We start from the raw sequence: 11,323 nt of genomic DNA on the forward strand, positions 1-11,323 counted from the left end.
AGGGAACGAGGGTTACATACGTAACCGAGACGTTCCCTTTCGTAGTCACTTCGAGTTACGTCAGAAGTGACGGAGATTGGGGGTCTGTGCCATCACGCCACTTCAAGCTGTCTTCCAGTGCCCTGCGAAAGACTGAACCCCCGAGCCTTACCTCTTTTTTTTTTTTTTTGGGGGATCCGACTTTGACACAGGATTACCAAGGTACACTGGGAAACATATCCCGAAGGGGACATGCTACCAGCTGCCTACCGAAGGGAGGACTTATGAATACACATATGGCCACATAGGAATGCATATGGAACACTGGAGTACCAACCGCAGGTGGCTACTAATTTAAACTCCAGGGGTGGCAGATGGCTTGCCAAGGGAAGACATGCTCAGAGAGGCTTACAGTGGATAATACACATGAGACGGTTACCATGGGGAACCGTGCGCATGGAGGCACCTAGCTAGCATCCAGAGCAACAGCAGTGGTGCCCGCATCGTCGGTGCTGGAGGACTCAAGACTTCAATGGAAGAACTGAGGAAATATCGCACTTATCCAGTCCGGGGAGTGGAGTGGGGAGCAAGCGAAGACACCTGAGCGGATCCAGAACTGGCCGAAACGAGTACGTGAGAGGATACCGGCTCAACTCGCAGATTATAGAACCTGGCGAAGGTGTTGGGTGTCGCCCAGCCTGCAGCTCTGCAGATGTCTGTTAGCGAGGCGCCATGCGCTAAAGCCCAAGAGGAGGCCACACTCCGAGTGGAATGGGCCGTCACACCAAGGGGGCACGGAAGGCCCTGCTGCTGGTAAGACAAAGCAATGGCATCCACTATCCAGTGGGACAGCCATTGCTTTGAGAGAGCCCTTCCCTTCTGGCTCCCTCCATGACAGACAAAGAGCTGGTCTGAGGTCCTGAAACACTGCGTTCTGTCGACATAGGTGCGGAGAGCACGTACCGGACAGAGCAGTGCCAAGGCTGGGTCTGCCTCCTCCAGGGGCAGCGCTTGCAGGTTCACCACCTGGTCCCGGAAGGGAGTGGTGGGAACCTTGGGCACATATCCAGGCCGGGGTCTCAGGATCATGTGAGAGTAAGCCGGCCCGAACTCCAGGCACGCTTCGTCAACGGAGAATGCGTGCAGGTCCCCCACCCTCTTGATGGAGGCCAATGCAACCAGGAGTGCTGTCTTCATGGACAGAAACTTTAACTCTACCGATTGCAAAGGCTCAAAGGGATGCCTCTGCAAAACACTTAAAACTATCGGGAGGTCCCAAGAGGGTACGAGGGGAGGACGAGGCGGATGCAGCCTCCTCGCTCCCCTCAGGAACCTGATGACCAGGTCGTGCTTCCCTAAGGACTTACCTTCCACTGCTTCATGAGAAGCGGCAATGGCCGCGACGTAAACCTTAAGGGTGGAGGGCGACAGCCTGCGCTCCAACCCCTCTTGCAGGAAGGAAAGCACGACACTGATCGAACATCTCCGGGGGTCTTCTCCGCGAGAAGAACACCAATTGACGAAGAGGTTCCACTTCAACGCATAAAGGTGTCTCGTGGACGACGCTCTTGCGGAAGTGATGGTTGCCGCCACCGCAGGTGGCAGCGAACTCAAACCTGCCTCGTCCCGTCCAGGAGCCACACGTGCAGCCTCCAAAGATCGGGACGAGGGTGCCACAGAGTGCCCCGTCTCTGAGAGAGTAGGTCCGGTCTCAGAGGAATAGGCCAAGGAGGTGCTGTCGCGAGGAGCATGAGCTCGGAGAACCATGTCTTGGTGGGCCAATAGGGGGCTACCAGCAAGACCTGCTCCTCGTCCTCCTTGATCTTGCACAACACCCGTGCAAGGAGGCTCACTGGGGGAAACGCATACTTGCGTGGGCCCCGTGGCCAGCTGTGCGCCAGCGCATCCGAGCCGAGTGCCGCGGGTCAGAGAATAAAACTGGGCGCAGTGGGACGAGTCCCGAGAGGCGAACAGGTCTATCTGTGCCTCCCCGAACTCGTCCCAAATCAGCTGGACCGACTGGGGATGGAGTCGCCATTCGCCGGAGATGGGACGGACCCGGGACAGCTCGTCGGCTGCCCAGTTCCGGTCTCCAGGAATGTAAACTGCACGAAGGGACCTCAGGTGCTTCTGACTCCATATCAAGAGGTGGCGGGCGAGCTGCGACAACTGGCGTGAGCGTAGACCCCCCTGGTGGTTGATGTACACTACTGCCGTAGTGTTGTCTGAGCGGACAAGCACATGCTGGCCCTTGAGCAACGCTCGGAAGCGGTGTAGGGCGAGCCGTACTGCCAACAGCTCGAGGCAATTGATGTGCATGAGGCGCTGGGCTCCTGTCTAGGAACCGGCGGCTGCATGCCCATTGCACATGGCACCCGTGTAGATGCATCCGTGGAGACAACGAGATGCCTGGAAACTCGCTGTCCGTTTACCCGGTCCGTAAAAAGCTGAGGTTCGACCACGGGAAGAAGGTTCGGCGGCACGCTGGAGTCACTGGAACTCGGAGCGAGCCGCGATGCCATGCCCACCTCGGGACTCGATCGCGAAGCCACAGCTGAAGCGGTCTCATATGAAGCAAACCGAGCGGCGTTGCCGCGGCCGCGGATGCCATATACCCCAGGAGCCTCTGAAAAAGTTTCAGTGGAACCGCACTCTTGCTCTCGAACTGACGAAGGCAAGCCAGCAGTGAGTGCGCGCGCTCGTTCGTGAGCTGCGCGGACATGGCGACCGAGTCTATCTCCATGCCGAGAAAAGAGATCCTCTGCACGGGGCAAAGTTTGCTCTTTTCCCGGTTGACCCGAAGGCCCAGACGGGCTAGGTGCCGGAGCACCAGGTCTCTGTGTTCGCAAACCTGAGCTCGAGAGTGTGCTAGTATCAGCCAGTCGTCGAGATAATTCAGGACGCGAACCCCGTGAACCTTCGTGAAGACGCGAGGGGACAGAGCTAACCCGAATGCGAGAACGGCGTACTGGTATGCCTGGCCCTCGAAGGCAAACCGAAGAAACGGTCTGTGTCGAGGGAGAATGGAGACATGGAAGTACGCGTCCTTCAGGTCGATCGCTGCAAACCAATCCTGATACCGAACACATTCAAAAATGCGTTTGGCCGTGAGCATTTTGAACGGTAGTCGATGGAGAGAACGGTTCAAAATGCGCAGGTCCAGGATCGGTCGTAACCCACCGGTCTTTTTGGGGACAATGAAGTAGGGGCTGTAAAACCCGGACCTCACCTCGGCTGGAGGGACCGTCTCGATTGCACCCTTCGCCAGCAGGGTCGCAATCTCCGCTCTCAAGACTGGGGCATTGCCACCGACCATCGTGGAGCGAACTCCCGTGAAGCGGGGAGGAGACCGTGCGAACTGAATCGCGTAGCCGAGTCTGATCGTTCTGATGACCCAGCGGGATATCCCGGGAAGCGCTAGCCAGGCTTCCAGGAAATGAGCCAACGGGGTCATGCGAACCACAGACGTCCCCCCGGAGGGGCAGCGGTGCGGGTCGACTGGCACGCGTGCAGGAGTTACCCCGCTCGGATGCGTCGAAGCCCACTCCCCGACAGAAGGGACCAGGGAAAGCGGAGCGTTCCACGGGGGTCTGTTCTGCCGGGGGTCTGGCGACAGAGGGGGAAGGGATTGGTGTAGCCCGGGGACGACACACGCACCCTTCCGCGCCCTCAGAGACAGAGAGGAGTGTGTGGGCTGACGCACGGGGGCATCGAGCGCACCCACTCCAGTCTGTGAGCTCAGTGAGGATGTCAAGTCTTTCTTTAACCAGTTCAGGGTGCTGCCCACCCGTGGGTGAGCAGCGGGGAGCTAAGAACAAAAGATTCTCCCCCGGCCCTCCACCGGGGGAAGGAGGGGGCCTGCTACCGCCTCCTGAGAAAGATTCGAGATCGTCACTGAGCGGCCCGTGTCAGGATCTTCGCTTGGCCTGGCGTTTAGCGGGGCGAGCGGCCTGAGGGGGCTGTGACGCCGGCCTGCGGCCTCCTCGACGCCGGGGCCCGGGTGAAGGCTGCTGCTGGGGCCGGGCGGGAGGGAGGGGAGCCGCAGGGGGGCGTCCTTGGCGGCGAGCAGCGGGAGGCACCTGCGCCGATGACTGGGTGGAGGCAGCAGCTGGTCGCCGGGGCAGGATGTGTTTAATGGCCTCCGTCTGCTTCTGGGCGGTGGAGAACTGCTGGGCGAAGTCCTCGACCGCACCGCCGAAAAGGCCAACCTGGGAGAGCGGAGCGTCGAGCAGACGAGTCCGCTCAGCGCTCTGCGTTTCTGCCAGGTTGAGCCAGAGATGGCGCTCCTGAACCACCGAAGTGGCCATCACCTGACCGACGGCGCGAGCGGCCACTTTCGTTGCCCGGAGAGCAAGGTCAGTGGCGGACCGCTAATCTTTAAATGCCGTCGAGTCAGTCCCGCCCTCGTGCATGTCTCTGAGCATCTTCGCTTGGAAGACCTGCAAAGTGCTCATGGCATGCAAAGCGGAGGCCGCCTGTCCCGCCGCTCTATAGGATCGCGCCGCCATAGCAGACGAGAACCCACAGGCTTTGGATGGGTGCTTAGGAGGACCACGGGTGGAGGCGCTCTGTGGACACAGCTGCATCGCAACAGAGCGCTCCACCGGGGGCATCCCAGTGTACCCACGGGCGGCCCCACCGTCGAGGGGGGGAAAGGCGGGGGAGAGATCGCGCTCTCGAGTGGACAAAGGAGCCCCCCAAGAGCGCGATAACTCCGCATGCAGCTCAGGAAAAAAAGGTATCGGAGTTGGCCGTGGCCTTGCGGCGGCAGCTTTGTCCAGATACCAGTTATCCATCCGCCAGAGATCGGGGCAGGATGGAGGTTTCCATTCTAGCCCGATACTCCCAGCGGCTCGAGACAGCATGGCCGTCAGCTCGGGATCTGACACGGGCAACGCTGGCACTCCCGAAGGGGGCAACGCAGCCGCATCTTCCTCTCCCGAGGACTCAAGCCCGCCTAGTGATGCAGTGATAGACATCACATCATCATCTGGAGCGCTGCTAGAAGCAGCCGGCGCCGCCGAAGAGACAGCCGACTGAATCGAGCTGGCGCTCGCTGGCTCACGCACTGACCCGAGGAATCGTCGGGGCTCTATCCCACACCGTCACCGTTAGATCCCCGGGTCGACGGGCCCCCTTTCGTGAAGGAAGCCGTTTGAGTAGGGGGGACCGGGGCTCTCACTCTAGTGAGATCATTGAGCCTCGACCTCAGTGTGGAGATGGTCATGCTCCCACAGAAGGAACATGAGTCATCCACGAACGCTGCTGCTGCATGCTGAATGCCCAGGCATACAAAGCAGCGTTCGTGACCATCAGATGATGACAGAAATCTACCACATCCAGAAGGGCACGGGCGAACCATCTTTAAAAAGACGTGCCGCGTGCAGCTCTTTCACTTTCACTTTTATGAGAAAGGAGAAATTCACTCTTTCAGCGCTGAGGCTACCAGGGAGAAGTGCAAAGTCTGGCAGACCACTGCTCAGATCGCAGGCAATGCAGAATCTCGCTGGGTACCGCCGTCACACCAACACTGAAGAGGACGCTCGTTCTCGAAGAGTCTTGAATCAGCTTTTAGGAGTGAAGAGGTTCTCTTGGTTCCGAAGCGAAAACATACTGCGGTTGCGTTCACTTCCTCCTTTTATACTCACGGAGTAGGGCGGAGTACGCTATGCAAATTTCCGCAGCCCCAAGGCATTGCATGCCATTGGCTCGTGTTTAAATACTCGAAGAGGATTGGCTTTCTATGCGAAATCCCCCAATCTCCGTCACTTCTGACGTAACTCGAAGTGACTACGAAAGGGAACTTACATGAATGTGGTTAACCAGACTGTAAAAGAACATATACCGTATTTTCCGCACTATAAGGCGCACCGGATTATAAGGCGCACCTTCAATGAATGACGTATTTTAGAACATTTTTCATATATAGGGTGCACCGGATTATAAGGCGCATAAGATACTGCAGTCAAACTTTATTAAGCTTTCTACCAACTTGTTCAAACGTTGATGTGCATATTAACAATATCTCCCAGCCTTGCTCACTATTCTCCCAAACGTGGAGGGGAACTTTTCGCTAATTCAGTAAACGCCTACCGTTGTAAAAGAAAGTCTGATACCACTAAATCAAACGTTAGTGCATACTCAACATTGTTCAGTTCAGTTGCGTATGACACGTAAAGCTCACTTATTTCAGTTCATTCCCTATCCACGAATCCCTCGAATTCTATGGTCTCCAACCTGCCCCGCTCCCTCTTGTCATTACCCGAGTCAGTGTTGCTGCTTGTAACGCAAAGTTGAGATGTTGCCCAGAGATAAAACATTAATGTTAGATTTCGGATGAAAAGATGCACGAGAGACGAGAGTTGTTGTATTTATTATTTTAAAGGAGCAATGTGTGACTTTTAGCGACATCTAGTGGTTCGGTTGCGAGTTTGCACCAGGTTTGCACTAAGGGCTCAGCCCACTGCTCACCCCTCCCTTTCGAAGAAGCTACGGTTGCTAAAACGGGACAAACATCTCGTCGGCTGAGACAGCAGAGAATAGCCAGAGTAAGCCAAGAGTGTGTAACATTGTCACTGTTTCTGTACCACAGTCCATTATAAACCACATCATGAATACTGTCTGTTTACAAAGCCATAGTCAGGTGAGGATCAAGGGTTTTAATATATAATTTAATAAAATAATAATCAGCTGATTGTCTCACAAACGTAACCAGCAGCACATTTATCCCCACATACTGTAGCAAACCCATAATACAGCGAGGGAGCAGCTATATATTTTTTCTAACAGGGTAGTAATAGTTTAGCTGGCTAATATGAGCTGTTACTGTGGCTGAGCTGGGACGCGTCTGCATGAGTCCAAAGGTCGGAAGTGCGCGCGCTGTTACAATCATGTCATCTCCGCATCCCATAGATACTATTTACTACACACAATAGGCTTTTTTTCTCTGATTTTTAAAATTCTTCGCGATCGACTTTAGTGATAAAAGACTTTAGTAAAAGTCTCTATCGACGGGTTAGTGATTCCTGTAACGTACTGTTTTACGGTCAATGACATGAATACTAATCATCAGCTGTCTCACGAACGTAACAGCACATCTATCCCCAACATAACAAACCCATAACACAGCGAGGGAGAACTAAGTTACATGAAACAATCCCAACTACATATTTTACACCACTCACAAGGGAAAAGTCACTACTCACGGAGTGTAAGGCAGCGGCTAGCTTCCAGCTTTCCGCTACTTCTCTTTCAAGGTAGTGATGAAACGCGTTCTGTAGCACTGTGTGTTCGCGTTCGGCTACGGTAGGAATATGACGTCACAACATGGCGACCTTCATAGAAGGGGATTCCCTCGGTTATGGAGCTATTAATGTCTCATTCTAAGGTAATAAAAACATTACGGCTAATTAAGTAAGTTCTTTATACACCACTGAAAACATAGTTATGGATGTCATATTGCATTTCTGTTAATAGATACTCAACTTTGTTACACATTGCACCTTTAATAAAACCACTCAAACGTCACACTCGTCTGCATACATGGGGATAGAGCGAGAAAAAGTACACAAACAAACATCCAACTCTGGTCACAATAGAAAAAAGAATATAAAAGAAAGAATACAGGAGAGTCGGCAGAACGGTTATCTCCTCTCCTCACTTGTCAAAATCTGACTGACACTCATTTTCTCATTTTTTAGTCCGATTTCCATAAAGCACAAAGTGACCGTTACTGTACGTGCTGTTGCCTGGCAGTTCAGAGATTATTCCTGCCTTCGTCAAAGCTCGATTGATCCAAAAATAAGGCGCTTCGGATTATAAGGCGCACTGACGTTTTTTGAGAAATTTAAGCCTTTTGAGTGTGCCTTATAATGCGGAAAATATGGTATTTGAGCATGCACCTCAAAGTATACCTGTTTATTTTGAATATTTAAATGTTTATTTGCTGATCATTTTCAGGACAAGAACAAAAATAACCAATTAGCTGCATATATACCTGTGTTGTAAAACTTCTAAAATATCGATTGTTTATTTTTGTATATATAAATATTAAGCGCTACCTATTAAATATATTTTATCATTTATTAATCCATATTTATTATAGGTATTTATTAAATATCTTGTTTTTGATTTCCACTAATCATTACATTTATTTTTCTTTTATACTTTATAAAAAAAAAAATTTTTTTCTATTTCTACAACAATTTTACACACATTGGTCAAAAATTACCCATATAGTAACCTTTGATTTTTATAAATAGTATAAATACAGTTATACTATTTATTTTTCCAAAAGGGGTAAAATTACCAAAGGGGTAATTTTTTACCAAAAGGGGGAAAAAATCCACTTCAGTGCTCCTCCTACCGACCAATCTCTCTGCTGAATGTGGATTATAAAATTGTATCCAAGGTTCTGGCGGCTAGATTGGAGACTGTTATCACTTATTACAGCAGACCAAACAGGCTTCCTCCTAAATAGGCACTCTAGTTCGCATTTTAGAAGACTTTTAAATATTGTGTATTCCCCTCCATCGCGCTCCGCAGAAATGATCATATCTCTTGATGCTGAAAAAGCGTTCGATCGAGTTGAATGGCAATATTTGTTTGCAACTTTGAAAAAATTTGGATTTGGAAATTCCTTCATCTCCTGGATAAAACTCCTTTACTCGCATCCTACAGCCACAGTAATTACTAATGGACAGCAATCAGAGTATTTCTCTCTTGGCAGAGGCACACGTAAAGGCTGCAGTCTGTCTCCTCTACTTTTCGCCATTGCCATTGAGCCGCTGGCCATTGCTCTTAGACAATCTGGGGATTTCCGGGGTATAGAGAGTCGAGGCCTCACACACAAATTATCCCTATATGCAGACGACATTATTTTATATGTCTTAGATCCACTAAGCTCTATTCCCTCCATTCTTAATATTCTGACTCAGTTCGGAAACCTCTCTGGATATAAAATAAATTTTGATAAAAGCGAGATGTTTCCTCTCAATCAGTCAGCCACTTTAATTTCTGAATCACATTTCCCATTTAGAATTGTCAATAAGGGCTTTAAATATCTTGGGGTAGAGATTACGCCTGTTTTCTGTCTCTCTTCACTAAGAATTTTAACGTTTTGTTTGAAAAATGTAAAAAAGACATGTCTAGATGGATGAATCTCCCGCTTTCCCTAGCAGGACGAATTAATCTTTTCAAAATGGTCACGTTACCAAAATTCATTTACCTCTTTCAAAATATCCCCATCCTGATTAAAAAATCTTTTTTTGTCTTATTGGAAAGTAGTATATCCTCTTTTATTTGGAACGGTAAACCACCCAGAATCAAAAGAAGTTCCCTCCAAAGATCTAAAAAGATGGCTGGTCTAGCGTTACCTAATTTTATTTACTATTATTGGGCATGTAATATAAAGACAATGCTACATTGGATGGGAGGAGAGGGTTCCAATGGGCATGAGTCCTGGACGCAAATGGAGTTTGCCTCTAGCTCATTTGATCTAGGCTCCACACTTTGTGCTCCATCTCCTCCCCCTCAAAGCCAATTCTGTGCTAACCCAGTGGTCTATCACTCTATTAGAATTTGGTCTCAATTTAGAAGACATTTTAAGTTGCAGACAACGTCGATACATTCCCCTGTAAAGAACAATTATAATTTCCTACCTTCTCTCTCAGACTCTACCTACGGAACCTGGTCCTCGAAGGGCATTAAATCTATTCCCAGTCTTTACATAGATGGCAAGTTCGGATCGTTTGCTCAACTCTCAGAATTATTCGATTTACCTAAGTCCCACTTCTTTAGATTTCTCCAAATTAAACATTTTGTCCAGAAAAGTATTACTTCCTTTCCAGATCTCCCAGAGAGCAACACAGTCGACCATATCCTTGCATTATCCCCGTCACGTAAAGGTCTAATCTCGACTCTCTATAACAGTATATGCAATGTCTTCCCGCAATCCTTGCAGGATGTCAGGAGACTTTGGGAGAACGTTCTGATGTTCTTTGGAAGGCTGTGCTTGACTCAATTCATACATCTTCTCCTTGTGCCAGACACAGCGTGATATAACTCAAAATAGTTCTAAGAGCACACTTGGCCAAGACAAGGCTGGTGAAAATTTTCCCTAATGTTGACCCTGCGTGCCCTCGCTGCAAAGGTCAGCCAGCAGATTATATACATATGTTCTGGTCCTGCCCTAAACTTAATATTTTCTGGGCCAACATATTTGGTGCCTACACTAAGATGCTTAAAAAAACATTATTCCCAATCCTGTCAGTGCCCTATTTGGATTCACCCCTTAGAATCTCCCCCAGAATTGTCCCCTTATAGCTTTCACTTTCTTGATTGCCAGGCGCCTCATCCTGCTCTCCTGGAAGGAACATACACCCCCCAGCTTCACAAGGTGGATTAGGGATGTAATGAATTTCCTCAAGCTTGAGAAGATCAGATATACCCTTAAAGGCTCCTTACAAACATTCAGGAAGGTCTGGTCCCCCTTTTTAGAGTACTACGAGAGCTTGCAAATACCATTAAATAAAGATGACTAAGCTGTTATCATCGGTGTAAAGTGGCAACCCCCCCCCCCCCCCCTTTTAAATTAATTTTTTAATTTTTTTTTTCACTTCTGCAATCCTTAGTTTGATAAGCACTTTAATGGACAATCATTTTTGTGAACATCTGGACTTAAAGGAACGAACTGGGATGGTTGGGTGGGTGGATGGGTGGGCTGGGTTGGGGGTTTATCTTTCATTTTGATTAACATCTGTATAATACATCTGTAATATGTTTGTATAGATTTGGCCCAACATGAGCTGTAGTAGAAAATGTTACATGGTTTAATTTAAAAATTCAATAAAAAAAAAATTAAAAAGATATCAGACTTGGGAAAGTTAAAGATATGAAACTATGTGATATTTCATGCAAAGGTAATGCTCACATAGGTAAGCATTATACATGAGATGATACAACACATTATAAGATTGTTAATAAGGCATTATGCGTGCATTAATGCATTAAGAATACCTTTATGATCCATTATAAATACAGGCTTCATCTGGTGTTATAATGCATTGTACTCAAAGTTGTAACCACAAATAGGTAAGTATTATACTGTATTGTGACTAGTGTGAAGGTAATTTATCAGATGATGCAACATATTATAAGGTTGTTTGTGAGGTATTATGCATTTATTATAATGCATTTAGAATACCCTTATAATGCATTATAAATACAGGCTTCATAGATAGCAGTACCAAGTTTTTTAAAATTTATTATTATTTAAAATGGCTTTATTTATGTCAAAGCGGGTATCAAGTAATTATAATGACACATCTGACAATAAAATACAGAA

The sequence above is a fragment of the Pimephales promelas genome, chromosome 10 (genome assembly GCF_988280905.1).
Source record: "Pimephales promelas chromosome 10, fPimPro1.hap1.1, whole genome shotgun sequence".
In the NCBI taxonomy this organism is placed as follows: domain Eukaryota; kingdom Metazoa; phylum Chordata; class Actinopteri; order Cypriniformes; family Leuciscidae; genus Pimephales; species Pimephales promelas.